This window comes from Rutidosis leptorrhynchoides, chromosome 4, assembly GCF_046630445.1.
Source record: "Rutidosis leptorrhynchoides isolate AG116_Rl617_1_P2 chromosome 4, CSIRO_AGI_Rlap_v1, whole genome shotgun sequence".
Classification (NCBI taxonomy): domain Eukaryota; kingdom Viridiplantae; phylum Streptophyta; class Magnoliopsida; order Asterales; family Asteraceae; genus Rutidosis; species Rutidosis leptorrhynchoides.
In genome coordinates, this window is record NC_092336.1 from 384,456,019 (window position 1) to 384,478,588 (window position 22,570).

The 22,570-nt window shown below is 33.9% G+C and overlaps 1 pseudogene; it reads left to right on the forward strand.

The window, feature by feature from the left end:
- The first annotated feature begins 704 nt into the window (after positions 1 to 704).
- LOC139841890 (phosphatidylserine decarboxylase proenzyme 2-like) lies at positions 705 to 6,417 on the forward strand (annotated as a pseudogene).
- The last annotated feature ends 16,153 nt before the right edge of the window (positions 6,418 to 22,570 follow it).

Sequence of the window (22,570 nt, forward strand, 5' to 3'; positions counted from 1 at the left end):
TGTTGGGAATGCATATAGTTAAGTGCTAATGGATCAAAAAATGTGTTCAATATAAGAACCCGTGCACTAGCTTAAAAAATACTATTGTAATAAATAAAATAATTTTCCTTTAAAATAAGCTAGGACTGGAATACAGTGTTAACTAAACAGAAGTACTTAATAAGATGTAAACAACTGTTATATGCTCGTCCAAACACCCTGTATATCATGTTTTTACCATCAATATTTGGTAGTTTATTGTTGTATAAAGATAAAGTGAGCTGCAAAATGAAGTTTTGATTTGACACTCAAGTTATTTGCTTATATTACTGAAAATGTAAGTATTTGGTAGTTTGCTTTTGATTTTGACTTTAACTTTCACTTTGACAGATGGTAGATTATTCTTTATATTGTAGACTGAAAAGTCATATGTATGATCATGTTAGTAACTCCACAGATAATATTTCTTTCGCTTAGGTATTTAGATGGATATTTAGATGGATGCAGAAACAATGTTGGTACATAGCAGATAATGGTGTCTATTCAAAACTAATATCAGTAATGGGTAAAAAAGGACAGACCCGAATGGCAATGTGGCTCTTTTCTGAAATGAGAAATAGTAGGTGTCGCCCGATACTTCGTTATACAACTTACTTATCACAGCCCATCTTCACTCCAAAGACAAACCAAAAGCTTTATCTAAAGCTCTTGGATATTTTGATAAAATGAAAGGTAGAGAACGGTGCAAACCGAGTATTGTCACATACAATATTCTTTTAAGAGCATCTGTACAAGCAAAAAATGTTAATCAGGTTGAATCTTTATTTAAAGATCTTGAAGAAAGCGTTTGTAGTCCTGATATTTTCACGTTTAATGGTGTGATGGATGCTTATGGGAAGAACAGGATGATAGGTGAAATGGAAGGGGTACTTTCATGTATGAAAAGTAATCAGATTAAACCGGATATTATAGTTTTGGCTTTAATATTTTTACATTGGTTTTTACCATTTTTGCATTTAAATGGTTCCAGTTATTCTTAGAAGGGTGTCATGAATGGCATTAGTTAAGTTTTTATTCAGTTTAGGGTGAAGTTACATTCAGTTTTGGGAGGTAGTTTAGTGATGGTTGGGAACTGTCTTATAAGTTATAGTTTTATGGTGTTAATAGTTGAATTGTTGAATGCAATCAACTATTTCTCATCTTCTGCCATGTTAGTAAATGTGATGCCTTATGATTGTCTATATTAACATAAGATTAGAGTATAAGATTATCATGATGGCATCACCTTCGTTCTTCTTCTATAGGAGAAAAAATTTCTTTTGGAAAAAGATGGACCACACATTGCAAAAGTATCTGTTTTTGAGGTTTGTAACAGATTTCACTACCATTTTTGAGATAAAATTTCTTTGAATATATGGGTTTCATTTCCTCTTATTATGCAGACTAATCGACTGTCAAAAAACAATCTTGTTGGGTATTGTGAGATTGATCTTTTTGAGTTTCTCAGTCGAGTAAGTTTTTACATTTTGATTTTACATAATTCTCTCTTAGATTTTGTTGCTGAAATTGGATATACATTTTTTCCCTTTACTGTTGTTTCTTATACTATACTTTTTTTCGGTCATGATGCAATGCAGGATTCAGACTCTGACACTGTGGTGTGTGAGTTAGTTGATCCATCATCATCCAATGTAGTGGTTGGCAAACTATGTATTTCATGTTCAATCGAGGTGAGATATATAAATGTATATTTTTCTGTCCATTAATGGCTGCTTACATTTGTATGGTCATTTAACTTATCCATTTGCAGGACCCAATTGAAATAGAGAAAAGTTTCACTCGACGCATCTTGTCTATAGTTTTACGTCCTGGATCATCTTTACCGTTTTGTTGATTGCTTATTCCAGCAACTTTTTATTGTTTTTGACCGTGCAATCATGCAGGGTTACAATGGTGATGGGAAATTGTCTTTTTCTGAGTTATCAGAACTGGTAGATGCATTTGGCAATCGAATCGCTGCTTAAAAGGTTTAAATTTTGAACTATATGATCTATGTGCATTTGGGTATCATTCTTAAAATGACCTGGTTCCACTATATTGTTAAGTTGTTTGACTTTACATTACCAATTGGCTCTTTTTTTTTTACTTCACTTCTTAATATATTATTTTCACATTTTCTGTTAGAAAGAGTAAATCTTTAAATCTGCTGATGAAAATGGAGACGGTGTTGTTAGCATGGATGAGCTGGATTTACTTCTTGCCATGGAACAAGAAAAGTATGCCTACGTGATACCGTACTGTCTTGCATTTATAAACTGAAAAAAAGTTAAAAAAACTCAAAAGATATGTCATAAGTTCTGGAGTATATTTGATATTAGCTGATACTAATACAAATTGTATTATCGTTCCTTTGTTGCAGGGAGCCAATTATTAATTGTTGCCCAATTTGTGGGGAGCTTCTTGAAATTTCTGATAAGTTGAATTCAATGATTCACATGTCACTCTGTTTTGATGAAGGCACTGGAAATCAAGTTATGACTGGAGGCTTCTTAACCGAATATCAGGCTTCTTAGGGGTAAAATATTATTTTCACAATTGATTATATCTTTATTTTATTTTATTTATCTACATTTTTGTTTCTATGATAGTTAATTATGGTACATGATCTAAAATCAATGTTTTGTACTTTATTTTAAGGTGAATGTTTAAGCTATCTGAATGGGCTCATGTTTCTAACTATGATGTAGGCTTAAACTCTGGCTCAAGTGCTTCATATATTGTGGTATCTTCATAATGTTGTGTCTTCAGATTTAGTTGAAAGTTTTATTATTCTATTGTTGTTGAGGTAAAAGTATCAGTTTTTGAGGTTTGTAACAGATTTCACTACCATTTTTGAGATAAAATTTCTTTGAATATATGGGTTTCATTTCCTCTTATTATGCTGACTAATCGACTGTCAAAAAACAATCTTGTTGGGTATTGTGAGATTGATCTTTTTGAGTTTCTCAGTCGAGTAAGTTTTTACATTTTGATTTTACATAATTCTCTCTTAGATTTTGTTGCTGAAATTGGATATATTTTTTCCCTTTACTATTGTTTCTTATACTATACTTTTTTCGGTCATGATGCAATGCAGGATTCAGACTCTGACACTGTGGTGTGTGAGTTAGTTGATCCATCATCATCAATGTAGTGGTTGGCAAACTATGTATTTCATGTTCTGTCGAGGTGAGATATATAAATGTATATTTTTCTGTCCATTAATGGCTGCTTACATTTGTATGGTCATTTAACTTATCCATTTGCAGGACCCAATTGAAATAGAGAAAAGTTTTGCTCGACACATCTTGTCTATAGTTTTACATCCTGGATCATCTTTACCGTTTTGTTAATTGCTTATTCCAACAACTTTTTATTGTTTTTGACCGTGCAATCATGCAGGATTACAATGGTGATGGGAAATTGTCTTTTTCTGAGTTCTCAGAACTGGTAGATGTGTTTGGCAATTGAATCGCTGCTCAAAAGGTTTAAATTTTGAACTATATGATCTATGTGCATTTGGGCATCATTCTTAAAATGACCTGATTCCATTATATTGTTAAGTTGTTTGACTTTACATTATCAATTGGCTCTTTTTTTTACTTCACTTCTTAATATATTATTTTCACATTTTCTGTTAGAAAGAGGAACTCTTTAAATCTACTGATGAAAATGGAGACGGTGTTGTTAGCATGGATGAGCTGGCTTTACTTCTTGCCATGCAACTAGAAAAGTATGCCTACGTGATACCGTGCTGTCTTGCATTTAGAAATTGAAAAAAAGTTAAAAAAAAAACTCAAAAGATATGTCATAAGTTCTGGAGTATATTTGATATTAGCTGATACTAATATAAATTGTATTATCGTTCCTTTGTTGCAGGGAGCCAATTATTAATTGTTGCCCAGTTTGTAGGGAGCTTCTCGAAATTTCTGATAAGTTGAATTCAATGATTCACATGTCACTCTGTTTTGATGAAGGCACTGGAAATCAAGTTATGACTGGAGGCTTCTTAACCGAATATCAGGCTTCTTATGGGTAAAATATTATTTTCACAATTGATTATATCTTAATTTTCTTTTATTTATCTACATTTTTGTTTCTACGATAGTTAATTATGGTACATGATCTAAAATCAATGTTTTGTACTTTATTTTAAGGTGGATGTTTAAGCTATCTGAATGGGCTCATATTTCTACCTATGATGTAGGCTTGAACTCTGGCTCAAGCGCTTCATATATTGTGGTATCTTCATATTGTTGTGTCTTCAGATTTAGTTGAAAGTTTTATTATTCTATTGTTGTTGAGGTGATGACATCTAAGAAGCTGCATTTTTTGGTATTTAGGTCTATGATCGACAAAAAAAGAGGCATGTAGAGGAGATAATTGATGGAAAGATTATTTTATCAATGAGAGCGATTTATCAATCTAAAGTAGGGCTTGGCATTATGGATGAAGGTATGTTTTTTTTTTTTGCTACTCTATATATAATTGATGGAAAGATTATTTTATCAATGAGAGCGATTTATCAATCTAAAGTAGGGCTTGGCATTATGGACGAAGGTATGTTTTTTTTTGCTACTCTATATATTTTACAAGGTCCGTAATGTATCTGAACTTTCATGGTTTTGGTGATTTGAAGTGTGTAGGAGCAAAAGAAATATTGCAGAGCTTATCTAAAAAGCAGGGAAAGAAAATGAATTCAGTTGAATCTGTTAAGGACATACCAGCATTCCTTGAATTCTTTAAGGCAAGATGAATTCTTTTTATTGAAATGATGAATCTTCTGTATATTTGGAAGCTGATGTTCATAGTTAAATTGTCTTTATCCATTTTCATCCGTTTAATTTTTATGATATCCTTCTAATTCATTCATCTATATTCAACCGTTTTCCAATTTCAAGGAGGAAAAGGTTGATTCGGGTCAAAGTGCATGTTTTAAAGTTGTTCATCTAGCCCTTAGCTATGTTTTGGTTGTAGTGGTATGTTCTAACTTTGATTTCCTTACTTTGATTTATATAAGGGTTAGGGTTTGGGTAAATGGTGAACATAAAACCCATATTTGGTGATTTTGGGTGTTCTTGGGTAAGATTGAGTCATGAGGACTCAATAGTAACTAACCTAGGGTTTCAAAGTATTAATTGGTGGTTAAGAGTCTTAATTGGTTAGTTAATTACTAGCACATCTAGAAATTTAGTAGATGGGTGTTATTTGGGTTCGTGGATGACCCGAAATGGGTGTGTTGACTTTAAAATGGTCAAACGGTTAATGATTGACCTAGTTGGGAAAGATGGGTATGAAATACCCCAATGTTACATTAGTTAGAGTTGTTGGACCTTAATCACTAGCTTTTAGTGATTATTGATGGTCTTGACCTTAAATGGACGATTTTGGCATAAATGGGTCACTTAATGCATTTAAGTCATTAAATGCACAAGAGTGTATTGTTGGTGTTTAGTCTAACTAGATTGTGTGTTGATTGAGTACTTAATGTATTAGGTACTTTGCTTTGAAGCTTGTGGAAGTATAAAACCGTCACCGAAGCGTTAAGGTGAGTGGAATAATTATATATGTATGTATATGATTTATTTGCTTGCAGGGTATGGATTTAAAGTTCGATGTTGACGATGTCATACCACTATTGTTTGTTGGATGAGGGCTTAAAGTTCGATGTTGACGATACCTCATATGTATGGATTTAAAGTTCGATGTTGACGAAGCCATACCACTATTGTATTGACATACGATGAGGGCTTAAAGTTCGATGTTGACGATACCTCATAAGTTCGATGTTGACGATACCACATTAATTGAGACGAATGGGATTAAAGTTCGATGTTGACGATACCATTCGTAGGGCTAGCCTTGGAATTTGAATACTAATGGATGATGTGAACATCAATGTTTGTGTATTGTGGTGTAGCATATTATATTGCTTGTGTTATATGCTACTGTTATACTAGCTTGTGTTATCGGGAATTTTAGCGTTATACTTTATGATGGTATGCTAATTATATTACTAGTATGAATGCGGAATTGGTGTAAGTGATTGCAGGGAAGTGAGTTATATATGTATATGTATAATTATTGCATTCACTAAGCGTTTTGCTTACCCTCTCGTTGTTTATCTTTTTAGGCTCCGGCTTGGATAAAGGCAAGGGTTTTCGATTGGATTGGTGGCCTCCCGCTTTGTTTGATAGGAGATGCTCTTGGGTGATTAGCTTTTGAAGTTTGACCAAGAATTGGGTAGTTTAACCCCCAAACACCATGCTCTAGTGTCGTTTGGATATTAAACTCAAATGGTCGAAACTTGTATTTTTGAACGAAACTTGTAAATGGGTCGTTGTGGGCCCGGTGTTGTAAAACTTGGTTTTATTGTGAAAACTTCTTAGTTTTAATTATGTTAACATGTTGTGGAAGTTGTTTTGTTTAAATGTGTCGGGAAGCGGGTTTTCCGCTCGCGTGAAAATGGAAAACAGATCAGAAAGTTGCAGTTCATTTGGACGCCGTCCAAATTGCTTGGACGCCGTCCTGGCCTTCAATAATGGACGCCGTCCAGATAACTGGACGCCGTCCAGATGTACTGATCCAGAAAAAAAAAATTGGTCGTGTTTTTGGTATAACGAGGTATGGGTCATTACAAGTGGTATCAGAGCATGGTTTAAGGGATTTAGGCGACTTGAGATAGGTGCCTAGACTTAGACTTTATTGTGTATACGCTTCATGCGGGACTTGTAAGAGACGGGTCAGACCGGAATTGGTTAGTGCCTAGGTTTAGGTGAACTAACTTTGCGCTAATTGTTTTGTGTTGTGTTTGCAAACATCAAGCGAGATAGACATTGTACTAGAAAGTTAATGCGACGTGCTCGCGTAACAATGATTAGCTACCATTGTTACGGGTTCAAATCGTGTCAAACAAGCGATGTACGATGATTGTTGAGCAAGATGGGATGGTGAGGTGTATATGAATATTATGTCTTGTCCTTTCGTTTCATTGTTTAACCCATTGATAATGCTAAAAACGAACATATATTTCATTGCATTATCCCTCAAGAAAGACAAGCTTTTAGTTGCAATTGTTCTATTTACAAGTGATATTCGTTTAAATAATAAAAGGTGAAGACAAAAGACAGATTCGACGAATTGAAGACGCAAACGACCAAAAAGCTCAAAAGTACAAAGTACAATCAAAGAGGTTCCACTTATTGATAAGAAACGTCTCAAAATTACAAGAGTACAAGACGCGAAACGCAAAATACAAGATATTAAATTGTACGCAAGGACGTTCGAAAAACCGGAACCGGGACCAAAGTCAACTCTCAACGCTCGACGCAACGGACTAAAAATTATGAGTCAACTATGCACAATAATATAATATAATATTTAAATAATTATATAAATTATTTATATATTATAAACGTCGGCAAACAAGAAAACAAAGAATTGTGAGCTGATACCTACCACCATGCGATCGCATGGCGTGTAGGCATATTTGCCATACGATCGCATGGCCCTAAAAAGCTGGCCACATGCCTATAAATTCGCAGTTTGGTGAACGATATATCCATCTTTAATCCATCTCTCTATCCACTCACGTATATATATATATATATATATATATATATATATATATATATATATATATATATATATATATATATATATATATATATATATATATATATATTATAATTTTAATTTTAATTTTAAATTCTAATAATAAGGGTATGTTAGCGAATGTTGTAAGGGTGTAAGTCGAAATTCTGTTCATGTAACGCTACGCTATTTTTAATCACTGTAAGTTATGGTTAATATTATTTTTAAATTAATGTCCCGTAGCTAAGTTATTATTATGCTTATTTAAGACGAAGTAATCATGATGTTGGGCTAAAATATTTAAAATTGGGTAATTGGGCTTTGTACCATAATTGGGGTTTGGACAAAAGAACGACACTTGTGGAAATTAGACTATGGGCTATTAATGGGCTTTATATTTGTTTAACTAAATGATAGTTTGTTAATTTAATGTAAAGATTTACAATTGGATGTACCTATAAATAACCATATACACTCGATCGGACACGATGGGCGGGATATTTATATGTACGAATAATCGTTCATTTAACCGGACACGGGAATGGATTAATAGTTAATAGACTTATTAAAACAGGGGTGAATTATGTACAAGGACACTTGGCGTAATTGTTAACAAAGTATTAAAACCTTGGGTTACACGCAGTCGATATCCTGGTGTAATTATTAAACAAAGTATTAAGACCTTGTTATAGTTTAAGTCCCCAATTAGTTGGAATATTTGACTTCGGATATAAGGATAATTTGACGAGGACACTCGCACTTTAAATTTATGACCGATGGACTGTTATGGACAAAAACCAGACGGACATATTGAATAATCCAGGACAAAGGACAATTAACCCATGAGAATAAACTAAAATCAACACGTCAAACATCATGATTACGGAAGTTTAAATAAGCATAATTCCTTTATTTTCATATTTAATTGCACTTCTAATTATCACACTTTTATTTATTATCATTGTATTTAATTGCACTTTTAATTATCGTAATTTTATTTCATCGCACTTTTATTTATCGCAATTTCATTATCATCATTTACTTTACGTTTTAAATTAAGTTATATTTATTTTTAATATTTTACATTAGGTTTTAACTGCGACTAAAGTTTTAAAATCGACAAACCGGTCATTAAACGGTAAAAACCCCCTTTTATAATAATAATATACTACTTATATATTTTTGTATTTTTATAAATATAGTATAAGTTAAAAAATATAGCGTTAAGCTTGTTTAATTTTCCCTGTGGAACGAACCGGACTTACTAAAAACTACACTACTATACGATTAGGTACACTGCCTATAAGTGTTGTAGCAAGGTTTAGGTATATCCATTCTATAAATAAATAAATATCTTGTGTAAAATTGTATCGTATTTAATAGTATTTCGTTGTAAAATTAATATTATTTCCTAGTACACCTCGCATACATCAAGTATTTTTGGCGCCGCTGCTGGGGAACATTCTTGCTTAAACGCCGGAAGCGCAACGCTATAAATTTTTTTTTATTAATTTTTAGTTTACTTTTATAAAAATACACTTTTGTAAAAATACGTTTTAAATATTCAAAAATATAAAAAGAAAAACAAAATAAAGTATATTTTTAATAGTTTGTTATATATATATATATATATATATATATATATATATATATATATATATATATATATATATATATATATATATATATATATAAAATTATAAAGTTTCTTTATTTTTATTTTAGTTTTTAAAATGCAAGTTTTTATTTATTTATATAAGTATTTATTAAAACATAAAACAGAAAGAAAAAAAAAAATTAAAAACACTCGAGGCCCTACACTGTAACAGCCCAGCATTTTGCCCGGATCCAAGGCCCATGCGATCGCATGGCTTCATAACAGAAAACTCATGCGATCGCATGAGTTGACTGGACAGGTCTGAAACCTAGTTCGACCAGTTTAGGGTTTTATTATTATTATTATTAATTAAAAACCCTAATTAGGGTTTAGTTAATAATTAATTTAGTTTTTGTTTTAGTTTTTAGTTTTAATTTGTATTTTAAGTTTAATAAGTTTTAATAAATTATAAAATTAATAGTTTTATAAAATAAATAATATAAAAATAATATTTTTATAAAAATTGTACTTTTTACAACTTTAAGTTTTATTTTTATATTTTGTATCTTTTTATTTGTTTTTAGCGTAATATTTGTATTTTTCGCTCGTATTTAGTTTTAAGTCATAGTTTTTGCCATAGTTATTTTTATTTCTAGATTTTTAGGCTTTGCCGTAAAATCCCTTAAGTGCTTTTTCTTTAGATTAAGATTTCGGTGCTTTAGAATTTTTTGCGACGCCGTTCTAAGATTTTAGTACCTTTTTAAGTTATTGCCATTTGGGATATAGTATTTCTCTAAGCTTTAATATTTTTAGACGCAACTTTTAATTCTTAGTTTTTAGTTTCTTTTTAAGTTTCGACGCGCTACTTTCTTATTTTTATTTTTCGACTCCTATTATTTCGACCTTTTATTTGTTCGACGTTTTTCGACGCACTCTTTTTCTTTCTTATTTCTCGCCACTCTAGTTTTTAGGACTTCGTTTAGTTTCTATTTCTTCTCTAAAATTTCTTTAAATTTCAACGAAAAATTATTTTAAGTGGTTGAATTGATAGACATCCAAATTTTCTGCTTCGTAGTAATAGTTGGATTTGTTAGTGGCTGAGTTGTGAGCTTCCGATTTAAAGGGTTCTGGCTCCCTGCTGCATCTATTGGCTATTCGAAACGTGAGCAAAAGCAGAAAAGTCTGTTAATTTGATAACTTAGATAATTTTTATCTTTTATAACTAATAGGATATTCAGTGAATGCACCGAGCAAAACGTTCACCACCTTTTGTACGTTCACCGCCTGTAACTCGATCAAGACATCTAGCAAATATTGTCGCTGTTGATTTTTCTTTAGAATCGGCATCCAGTCGACCAAGTACTCCAATTCAAATTTCCGATAATTCATTTTTTGAACCCGACCTCACAATTGAGAATCCGGAGAATATTCAGGGACGATTCAGAGATCCTGAACCATTAATCTTTCCTCCGGAACCACCAATCATTCAAATAGAGATTGTCGAGGAACCAACCATTAAATCAGAATCCTATAGTGATTCAGATTCAACAAATTCAATTATGGAAAATCTGGAACCTCTAAGTATGGAAGACCGAATGCGAGCTAAACGCACTTGCCAAGGTCACGCAATTACTCAACCTGTCATTAATGCGCCAGATTATGAAATCAAAGGACAAATCCTACACATGGTAACTAATCAATGCCAATTTAGTGGTGCGCCGAAGGAAGATCCAAATGAACATCATCGAACTTTTAATAGGATCTGTACACTATTTAAAATTCGAGAAGTTGAGGATGAACAGATATATCTCATGTTATTTTCCTGGACTTTAAAGGGAGAAGTCAAAGATTGGTTAGAATCATTACCTGAAGGGGCGATTGATACATGGGATGTCTTAGTTGAAAAATTTCTTAAACAATTCTTTCCGGCATCTAAAGCCGTAAGACTTCAATGAGAAATTGATACGTTCACGCAAAAGCCAAATGAAACTCTATATGAAGCATGGACAAGATTTGGAAAGTTATTAAGAGGATGTCTGCAACATGGTTTAGACACTTGTCAAATAGTACAAATATTCTACCAAGGATGTGACATCACAACAAGAAAAGACATCGATATAGCAGCTGGTGGTTCCATTATGAAGAAAACAGCAACTGACGCTTAAAAAATTGTTGATAACACTGCTTCCCACTCACATGAGTGGCACCAAGAAAAAGATATCGTTAGATCATCTAAAGCAGCTAGAGCCGATTCTAGCCATGACTTAGATTCCATTTCTGCAAAGATAGATGCTGTCGAGAGACGAACGGAAAAGATGACTATGGATATTCACTCAATACGAATTAGTTGTGTGCAGTGTGGAGGACCACATTTGACAAAAGATTGTCTCAGTATTGAACTAACAATGGAAGAAAGAGAGAATGTTTCATACATAAACCAAAGGCCTGGAAATAATTATCAGAATAATTATCAACCGCCAAGATCGATCTACAATCAAAACCAGAATTATAACTGAAATGTTCCATACAACAACCAACAAGGTCCTAGTAATCAACAACTATCCAATAATACTTACAACCAACAAAGACCTAATTTTCAAAATAAACCACCACAAACCGATGATAAAAAGCCAAATTTAGAAGACATGATGTCGAAGCTAGTTGATTCTCAAACACAGTTTTTCACATCTCAGAAACAAACCAATGAACAAAATGCTCAAGCATTTAGAAATCAACAAGCTTCGATTCAAAATCTGGAACAAGAAGTAAGTAACCTAACAAGGTTAATAGGTGAAAGAAAATCGGGAAGTCTACCTAGTGATACAAATGCTAACCCCCGGAATGAAACAGCTAAAGCCATTACCACAAGAAGTGGTATTACGCTTAAACCACCTGAAATACCTGTAATTTCTGATGAAGCTATTACTACTCCACAAGAACCACAATCTGATCAAGATAAGGAAAAAGAACCGGTAGTTGAAAAGGTTAATGAAGATAACACAGTTAAGGCTAAACCTTATGTTAAACCATACCAACCGCCACTTCCTTACCCGAGTAAAATGAGAAAAGAGAGACTTGAAGCCGAGCAATCCAAATTCTTGGATATGTTTAAACAAATAAATGTAAATCTTCCTTTCATTGATGTGATTTCAGGAATGCCTAGATATGCTAAATTTTTGAAAGATCTAATCACAAATAGAAAGAAAATGGAAGAACTCTCGGCTGTTACAATGAATGCTAATTGTTCTGCAGTGCTGTTGAATAAGATACCAGAAAAACTTTCAGATCCAGGAAGTTTCACAATTCCATGTTTTCTGGGTAGTCTTAGTTCAATAGAAGCATTGGCAGACTTAGGTGCTAGTATAAATTTAATGCCGTATTCACTATACGTTAAACTAGACCTTGGAGAATTGAAACCAACAAGAATAAGTATACAACTAGCCGATAGATCAGTAAAATATCCTAGAGGGATAATGGAGAACATGCTAGTTAAAGTTGGTACTTTAGTATTTCCAGTAGATTTTGTTATTCTGGACATGGAAGAAGATTCTCGAGTTCCTCTCATTTTAGGAAGATCATTCTTAAACACGGCCAAAGCAGTAATAGACGTGTTTGGTAAGAAACTGACCCTAAGTATAGAGGACGAGAGTGTCACCTTTTTAGTTGATAGAGCAATGTAACAACCGCAATCTACAGATGATACATGTTATTATATTCAAACTATAGATTCACATGTAGAATTGTTAGAAGAATTTCTAAAATTACAAGGAACAGGAGAATGTTCTTTAGGAGAAGGAACTGAACCAATTGATGAAACTGAACTGTTAGCTACACTTATGGCTAATGGATATGAACCAACAACAGAAGAAATTTAAATGCTAAAAGAGGAAGACAGATATCGATATAAATCATCGATAGAAGAACCACCGACATTAGAGTTAAAGCCACTTCCAAACCATTTGTAATACGCTTATTTACATGGTGAATCTGAATTACCTGTAATAATATCGTCTTCTCTTACTGAAAATGAAAAATCTAAACTCATTTCTGTGCTAAAAGCTCATAAACCAGCTATTGCATGGAAAATTCATGATATTAAAGGAATAAGTCCTTCGTATTGCACACATAAAATCCTTATGGAAGAAGGTCATAAAACGTATGTGCAACGCCAACGGAGACTAAATCCTAATATGCAAGATGTTGTTAAGAAAGAAATTATTAAACTGCTTGATGCAGGTTTAATTTATCCAATTTCTGATAGTCCATGGGTAAGCCCAGTTCAATGCGTACCTAAGAAGGGTGGTATGACTGTCATCACAAATGAAAAAAATGAGCTTATTCCTACTAGGACTGTAACAGGATGGCGTGTTTGTATTGATTATAGAAAATTAAATGACGCCACCAGAAAAGATCACTTTTCCTTACCTTTTATTGATCAAATGTTGGAAAGATTAGCATGAAATAGTTACTATTGTTTTCTTGATGGTTTTTCCGGATACTTTCAAATTCCAATAGCACCCGAGGATCAAGAGAAAACCACATTCACGTGCCCTTATGGTACTTTTGCTTACAAACGCATGCCATCTGGACTTTCCAACGCCCCTGCAACCTTTCAAAGGTACATGATGGCGATTTTTCACGACATGATAGAAGAATACATGGAAGTTTTCATGGATGACTTTTCAATCTTCGGTGATACATTTGAATCATGTCTAGTTAATCTTGAACGAATGCTTATTAGATGCGAACAATCAAATCTAGTACTTAATTGGGAGAAATGCCATTTCATGGTTAAAGAAGGCATCGTTCTTGGACATAAAATTTCAAAGGAAGAAATTGAAGTGGATAGAGCTAAAGTAGATGTAACTGCTAAACTTCCACATCCCACCAATGTTAGAGGAGTTAGGAGTTTTCTAGGGCATGCCGGTTTTTACTGACGTTTCATAAAAGATTTTTCTAAAATTGCCACTCCTATAAATAAACTCCTAGAAAAGGATGCTCCATTCATCTTTTCAGATGAATGTATCAAATCTTTTAATATTCTTAAAGAACAACTCACTAATGCACCGATCATGATAACTCCAAATTGGAATTTACCGTTTGAACTTATGTGCGATGCAAGTGATTTTGCAATGGGAGCCGTTTTAGGATAAAGGATTGAAAAACGATTTCAACCTATATATTATGCTAGTAAGACGTTACAAGGAGCACAAATGAATTACATAACTACTGAAAAAGAAATCCTTGCTATTGTCTTTGCTTTTGACAAATTTCGTTCATATCTAGTTCTAGCAAAAACGGTGGTCTATACCGACCATTATGCTCATAGATACCCATTTTCGAAACAAGATGCTAAACCAAGATTAATCCGTTGGATCTTACTCTTATAAGAGTTTGATATTGAAATTCGAGATAAAAAGGGAGCAGAAAATCTCGCCGCTGATCATCTTTCTCGTCTTGAAAATCCTGAATTAGAGGTTCTAAATGAATCGGCCATACAAGACAACTTTCATGATGAATATCTATTGAAGATAGATTATAATGAAATTCCATGGTTTGCAGACTATGCAAACTACTTAGTATGTGGATTCCTTGAAAAAGGATTATCGTACCAAAAACGAAAGAAATTCTTTAGTGATATAAAACACTATTTCTGGAAAGATCTGTAACGACCCTAACTTTTCCATCTTTAATTAATAATGGTTATTATTAATACTTATGATTAAACGAATGTATGTTATTACATTTACTCGTTACCGCGATTAACTTTTGAATGCCCGACACGTCTTTGTGAGACACATACTTTACACGAATAATATTTTTGAAAATTATTTACATTCATGATTAATTTTTATTAATCATTTTAATTAACTAAGGTTACTAGTTAATTACTTGGGCTTTGTTGGATTAACTTGCTAATTACTTGAACTTGGGCCTTTATTAGTGTTAATGGACTTAAGAAGCCCACCCTACTTCTTTAATGGACTAACTAGCCCAACTCTTCATGTAAGTATCACTTAACACCTAACTAGTTAGTTTAATACTTGTAAGAATCTTGTTACAACTCATTCCCATGCAAACACCTCTTGTAACCAACCTTTTAAGCTTTAACATGCATGTGACTAGTGGACAACTCCCCTCCCCTCTTTTGGATTAAAACCGTGGCCATACATGGTGTGGAGGGAAGTTTTAGTTTCATTTTTGTATTACATACTCTCTTGTAAACTTCATTCATCTCACACACATTCCTACTTGCAATTATTTTCTCTCTTTTTTTCTCTAACTCTTATAAGTAACAAGAACTTTCTCCTTCTTTTTTTTCCTTGTCAAAATCGTAGCAACCCAAGCACCATATCATCATCATTTTGTTGTTGTTTTACTTGTTTGTTTGTTGTGATTCACTTACTTGTTGTTGTAATTATTACTTACTTATTATCAAGAATCAAACTTGCTAGTTGTTCTTCATTTATCTTGTATTTACAAGAACATACAAGAGCTTAAACTTTCTAGTTATGCTCTACATTTAATGTTAAAAGATTGTAAGTTCATGGTTGTAAAATCATACTTGTGAATCATGTTTGTAAACTTAAAAGTTTACAATTTTTTTTTTTAGATCAAACTTTGGTTTGAATCTTTAAGGTATGAACAACTATGACTTGCTACTTGTTTAAATTAGTTTGTTACTTCATTTACTTATACTTTAAATTCATGTTGTTGGTAAAGATTGGTCAAGTGTTACTAGTTAACTTTTATGTCATTAATCTTGAAGTAAAAGTTAACTTTAAAAGTTCAAGAACATGTAAGTAAGCTTTCTTTAATTTTTACCACAACTAAAGGACTCATAGACAGAGCCATGGCCACTGGTCTCACCTTATTTTAGTAGGTATAGAGGCCGTGGTGACTGACCGAACTCATCCTTTGTTTTAAACTCTTTTCATGAACGAAACTTACTTTACACCTTTTGTTTGATGATGAATGATGATGACCCTTAAGACCTTATTTACATACTTTTAAACCTATTCAGACGATTTAATGACTTAGTACTATTTGACTTAGGTTGAGGACCCGTTTGGACAACCTTCATTACTTGCTTACTTTTCGAGTCATACTTTACCGCTACTTTATCATTGTGAGTTATAACATTCCCTTTTTACTTTAACTTATTTTGGGAACTAAGAATACATGCAAATTTTATGTTTTACATACTAGGCACGAGTACTTAAACTTATATATGTGTGGGTTATACAACGGCATAAACATTCCCTTTAGCTCGATAACGTTTAATCATTGGTTTTTGAACAGTGAACGCGAATCTTAGATATGGATCCATAGGATTTGACATCCCCACTCGGGCTAGTCGCGCTAGCATTTAACGAGTGTTTAATACTTCGTATACATACGCACTTTCCAAGTGTACTTTCAGGGGGTATAAACGTTAAGTTAGTTACCAAGTGCCCACGGTTAAACATATACTTTATCATACTGATTTGGATTACTGTTTTGAAATGCTCTTTGTAGCACTGAAATCTCGTGGCCTACCTTACATTACTGTTATACTTAAACTATAGCTCACCAACCTTTGTGTTGATGTTTTTAAGCATGTTTTTCTCAGGTACTTAAGGTTACTTGCCTCCGCTGTTGTACTAGTCTTGCTGTAGACACCCGCTGCTCTAGAGTTGTCATTGCATGAACTGTTTATCTCGCATTCATAACTTTACTACTTTTGAACTATGATTTGTAACGACCATTTGGGGTCACATACACTTACTAATTGCTTCTACTTAGTGAAGCATACTTTTGATGCAAAACATTCGACGTTAGTTACGACGTCACTTTTATTATGAATGCAAACTCTTTTTGAAATTGCATATAGTACTTAACCTGGTAATGATCCTGTTGTTGATGGTCCGTACATGATGATTTAGTACGGGGCATCACATTTGGTATCAGACATTGGTTGTAGGGAATTAGGTTGCATTAGTGAGACTAAGACCGACCTGAGTAGGATTCACTAATAGGACTAATCTACAACTTGCTAGTTTACTTGTTTCCGCTGAACTTACTGCATGCTGCTGCTTACTTTTACTACTATATATCGTATGCTGCTACTTGTTTACACTACTGCATGATATTACCTACTTTCGATTGCATGTTACTGTGTTATATTACGGCATGCTACTATCTGCCTTTAGCATGTTACCTCGGTATGATACTGTTGCTATTGCCATGCTACGCGCTGCTGTAAACGATCTAGGCTGCTGTAGTTGTTATGCCAGGTTACGCTCTTGCTACCTGTCTACTATCCGCTATACCAACTTGGAGAACTTATCCTTCCCGGTTCAGATGTTTTCCTGAACTACTTTCCCACTCATCTAACCCTAAGAACTAGTAGTATAATCCACCTGTTACTACTGTTCCACCGTTCCAGAGATCGAAACATTACTTCACAAAATATAGAAGATTGTTCAGTTGACACATACCCTGTACGCTTTCATGACCGTCACTTAACTCTTTCATTCTTCACCACTACTCGACGATCTAACGACACTTCTGGACTTAGGTCCCTACCACTCCTAGACATTGGAGAAGTCGGGAAGGCATTCCCTTTAATGAGGTCATAGTGCCTTCTACTAATGCTCAGCCATACCCAAAGACTTGCGAGTCGCCTCGAGACATATCGTATCACTACTTGCTACACGTACAACCCGACGCGAGACCTGGATTGAATATCTAGAAGGAACCTAACAACGTTACCTGAATTCGAACCTTTGAAGAAACTTCAGGACACTTAGGCATTCATACATGATCTACGGAACCTACGCACCCACACCGAGGAACTGTGAGATTCATTATGTAGATTTTATTTTGAGACAACATAGATATAGCACCGTTAGATGGAATTGAGTATAATTGGAAGTGATCATGTTACATTGACCATATGGAATGGTATTGGAATGAACGCACAATTTAGTACAATATAATGACGCCAGGCCAGCGTGATTATATTGAAGTAAATCATGCAGAAGTTCCAATATTACTACATGAGGAATATGGGGTGATTCAGGGAAAATTTTGTCAGGGATCACTTGAGCATACGCATTATAGTCTGTTAATGGTAGGGAAGGAATAACCTCGTAGCCCAGGTACTGTACAAGAAGGGCCTTGATTGCAGAATTGATAACCCAAAAATTTGTTATAGATATCGAAACCCTGGACATTTAAGGAAAAAGTTCTCAAATAGGAAAAACTTTGTACTGACTTGCGGTAGAGCAATCGTTATCTCAGTTATGGAAACTCGCATGGATCCTGATTTTAGTTAGGGTACATTTCATCACAACGTTTTATTGATTATAAGTTGTTTAATACTAGAGCGATAGAAACCTTATATCTAATAACCTTAGCGTTATGAATAATAAACCATTAACAACCATGGGAGTTAAGTATTCTATTGGACAAGCAAATGGTAAGCTGACAGAGATAGAGGAATAATTTAAGGGAGTACTTTAAGATTAACAGGTGGGTCACTTGGAGATGACCTCATATTAACCAAACTTGGGAGTTTTAATGTAGTAGTTGAAAAGGATTAGTTACCTACGTACAGGCATATGTTATTTGAAGATCGATAGAATTTTTCACAGTAGTACAGTAAGACTTGATTTGGGATGAACTTTAAGATTAACCCAATACTCATCGAGCTAGGAAGCTTTGATGAAATAGTTGGAACAAACTGACTTTCAAGGATGAAAGCGGAATTTATTTATAATGGAAAAAATTTATTTGTATACCTCGCAAGAATGGTGAAACTATTATAGGAAGAGATGTAGCCCGAAAACTGAACCTTATTAGTTACATGACAACAACCCGGAATCCCACAATGGAAATGGGAAGAAATTCATCACTAAACTACCAAAGACGGTAGGGCGGTTAGGACATCATCTGGGTTATTATTGACCATCTCGCCAAGACTGCTCACTTTCTAGCCATGAAAGAAACCTATACAATGGACAAACTTGCACAACGATACTCAAAGGAAATTGTATTCCGTCACTTCAGCAATTCAAATTCTATATTGAAGATTTCCCAAGAATCTCATTTGATACTCATTCCTACGCCACTCTAAACCCTAACTCATTATGAGAAATTTCTTATTCGATGAAAACCACAACGTCATCCTTCTTACCTCGATATTAGTCAATCCAGTTCGAAATTTTTCCTAAAATCAATGAGTGGTTAACTCTCACCCTCATACTCTTCCATTCGTATCTCACTTATAAGCAACAACTTCACACTTAAACATATTGGGTCAAAGGACTTATGCCCTACTAATAGTCGTCAATCACATATAAATTCAACGATTTTTATTACGTCAAATATCACTCGACTTTTCAAAAGTCTTTTACTCGATTCTCATCAACCTTTTCCAACTTGTAACCTCCGAAATATGAAGATTTTGTTTGCCAAAATTTTACACACCTTATTTTACTGTGCTATCCTCTCAAGGCTTTATAAAAATAAATTTATTCTGTTTGCCATTCATACAAATTTTTGAAATCGTACCCGTTATATAAAATAAAGTAAATGATTACTTTTGACAAATACATATGAAACTTTAGTTTCACTTTTACAAATCAAATCTTTCATTTAAAAGATATTATACTTTGAACGGTACATGTTGTACATAACCCTAATTTACTAAGAACTTCGTTTCTTCTCTTACAGTGTCACCATAAACAATTTCTATAAAACTTTCGTTGCTCATTATATAAAACTTTTCGTGTTATTCGTATCCAAGTCATCATAAAGGCTTTATAACGGTCGAAATTGAGAGATTCGTGTGTATGTGATAAAGGCACTGACTACCACGTCATGCAAGGCCTTCGGGCATCCGCTAACACTCGAACCATTCAAAACTATTGCGTTACCCTATGGATTATTTCACCACACCCGTTGGAACAATGCTCTTTCTTACATAACTCTGAGTCCTGACTCATTCCAAGGAAACTCTCATTTAGTGATATTAACACCATCAGTATTCTGACATTATTATTAGTCACGACCTGTTTGGCATTTTGAAAATTGAAGGAGCAATTAACTTCTCATCCTCGTGCTCTATCTTTCGTACCTCACTTTTAGCAACAGCTTCGCATGTAAATATTTTTAGCCCAAGGACTTGTGTCCTGATAATTACTAAAACTACATTTATGTCATTAGTTTTCATTACCTAGTAACCGGTCACTCGATGATTCAAAGCTTTTCCACTCAATCTTTTCCAACTCGTAACCTTCGAAATACGAAAAACTATGTTTATCAAAATTTTTACACGTTGTTTATTTGTGCGGTCCTCACAAGATTTACAGACAATGAAAATACTAAAAACTTTTCTGTCCCTTATACGATTTATAAAATCATATATGTATAAATTATACTTACTTATTTTGATACTAAGTTATATCTTCAAATTATTTAAAAACCGCTCCTTTACCGAGTTATTCAACTTAAGTCAAATAGTTTTGTGCAAAATGGTACACGTTGTACCTACTTCTAAATTTAGTAGGAACTTCGTTCCGTTTATGTTGTCACAACAAACGTTTAAAGGTTTTGTTTTTCAAAACTCCGTTAGTTGATTTTATTAAAGGTTTTCGTATCAGACTACACCATGTGTGGACCACACTTTTTCTCGCCCTCTGTTAAGAGATGAAACTTACTATTAAGATCTTTTGTGAAAAATTCTTGAGCCACTTTGGATGGCAGTCTTATAAAATTTGTTAGAAAATCTTTGCACCCATAAAATGTTCTTTTAAAACTAGACATGACAAAAACGCGGGCCGATAAATCAGTTTTCTAAGGTACACCTAGTGGTCACCCTACCGTAGGAAAGGCTCTAGACGGGTTTCTACTCTCAACGTTCCACGGCTAATCACAACACGCTCATCTCTATGAATCAGTATGTTGAGACACAAGGATCATTTTTGGAGATTCTTTTCACTTTGAGTAAACCATTCGTTAGGACCAAGGGTTCACGTATCTTCTCATCCGCACATCCCCTTAAGTACACGGATAAATTCAGAACGAACCACTCGAAGAGTTCACTCTCGCTCAAAGACCACACCTTCCGTGCGACTTTCTTTCAGAAATGTAATACAAGATACTTTGAGAACCTATGAACCTTGTTATCCCTTTGGGAGGGTACTGCTTAAAACATTTACGACACAGAAGTGGATACTCTATATGCTCCTTCCTTCATTAGTTGCAACTGTATGTTGCTCTAGTTAACGTTAACCCTAACTTCAACAGGTAACTGAAAGGATGAATTTACATTACGGAACTGCGCTTTCATTTCATCCCAGGATAAGTTCACCCGCGGTATGGTAAACTGGGTGATATCCTTCATTTTTTTTGTTCAGACCGTCCTGAAGACACTATATATAATTATGGCCTGCAAGTCCGATTGGTCACTTTTAGCTAAAATTTCAATTCACTTATTCAAAAGAAACGTTCTTAAATATCGGATTCCTTTATGCCTTAGGCCTCCTTCCGAAATCAAGGGGTTAGTGAAATCCGTGGCTAACACTATCCAGACATCAAATCTCATGGTTGTGATCACCATGTTTTCCATCCTACCTGTCAGCTTCGTATTACGACATAAGCGCTCGATGTTTTAGATGAGCTTAGAAACATTCATGATGCATTTCACGCATCCCGCTTACTGAAGGTGCCTGTAAGGCTAAACACACCATCTTTCCTTTTGTGGATATACATTCAGATGACATACTCCTGTTAATCAGAAATGAAATCAATTTGTTGACCTCTTAGGATAAGAGATTTAATTAACGGCATATACCTATTCTCACTTTCATACGCCGAAGTACCTTCCAAGGTAAATAACTTACTTCTGAGCCCACGAGTCCCACGAAACTTTGATACGCCCCTTCTTGTTCGTATACGGTACCTTTCTTGGTCACTCCTTAAAATTTCGGGATGAAATTTTCTTTAACAGGTGGGTAATGTAACGACCCTAACTTTTCCATCTTTAATTAATAATGGTTATTATTAATACTTATGATTAAACGAATGTATGTTATTACATTTACTCGTTACCGCGATTAACTTTTGAATGCCCGACACGTCTTTGTGACACACGTACTTTACACGAATAATACTTTACACGAATAATATTTTTGAATATTATTTACATTCATGATTAATTTTTATTAATCATTTTAATTAACTAAGGTTACTAGTTAATTACTTGGGCTTTGTTGGATTAACTTGTTAATTACTTGAACTTGGGCCTTTATTAGTGTTAATGGACTTAAGAAGCTCACCCTACTTCTTTAATGGACTAACTAGCCCAACTATTCA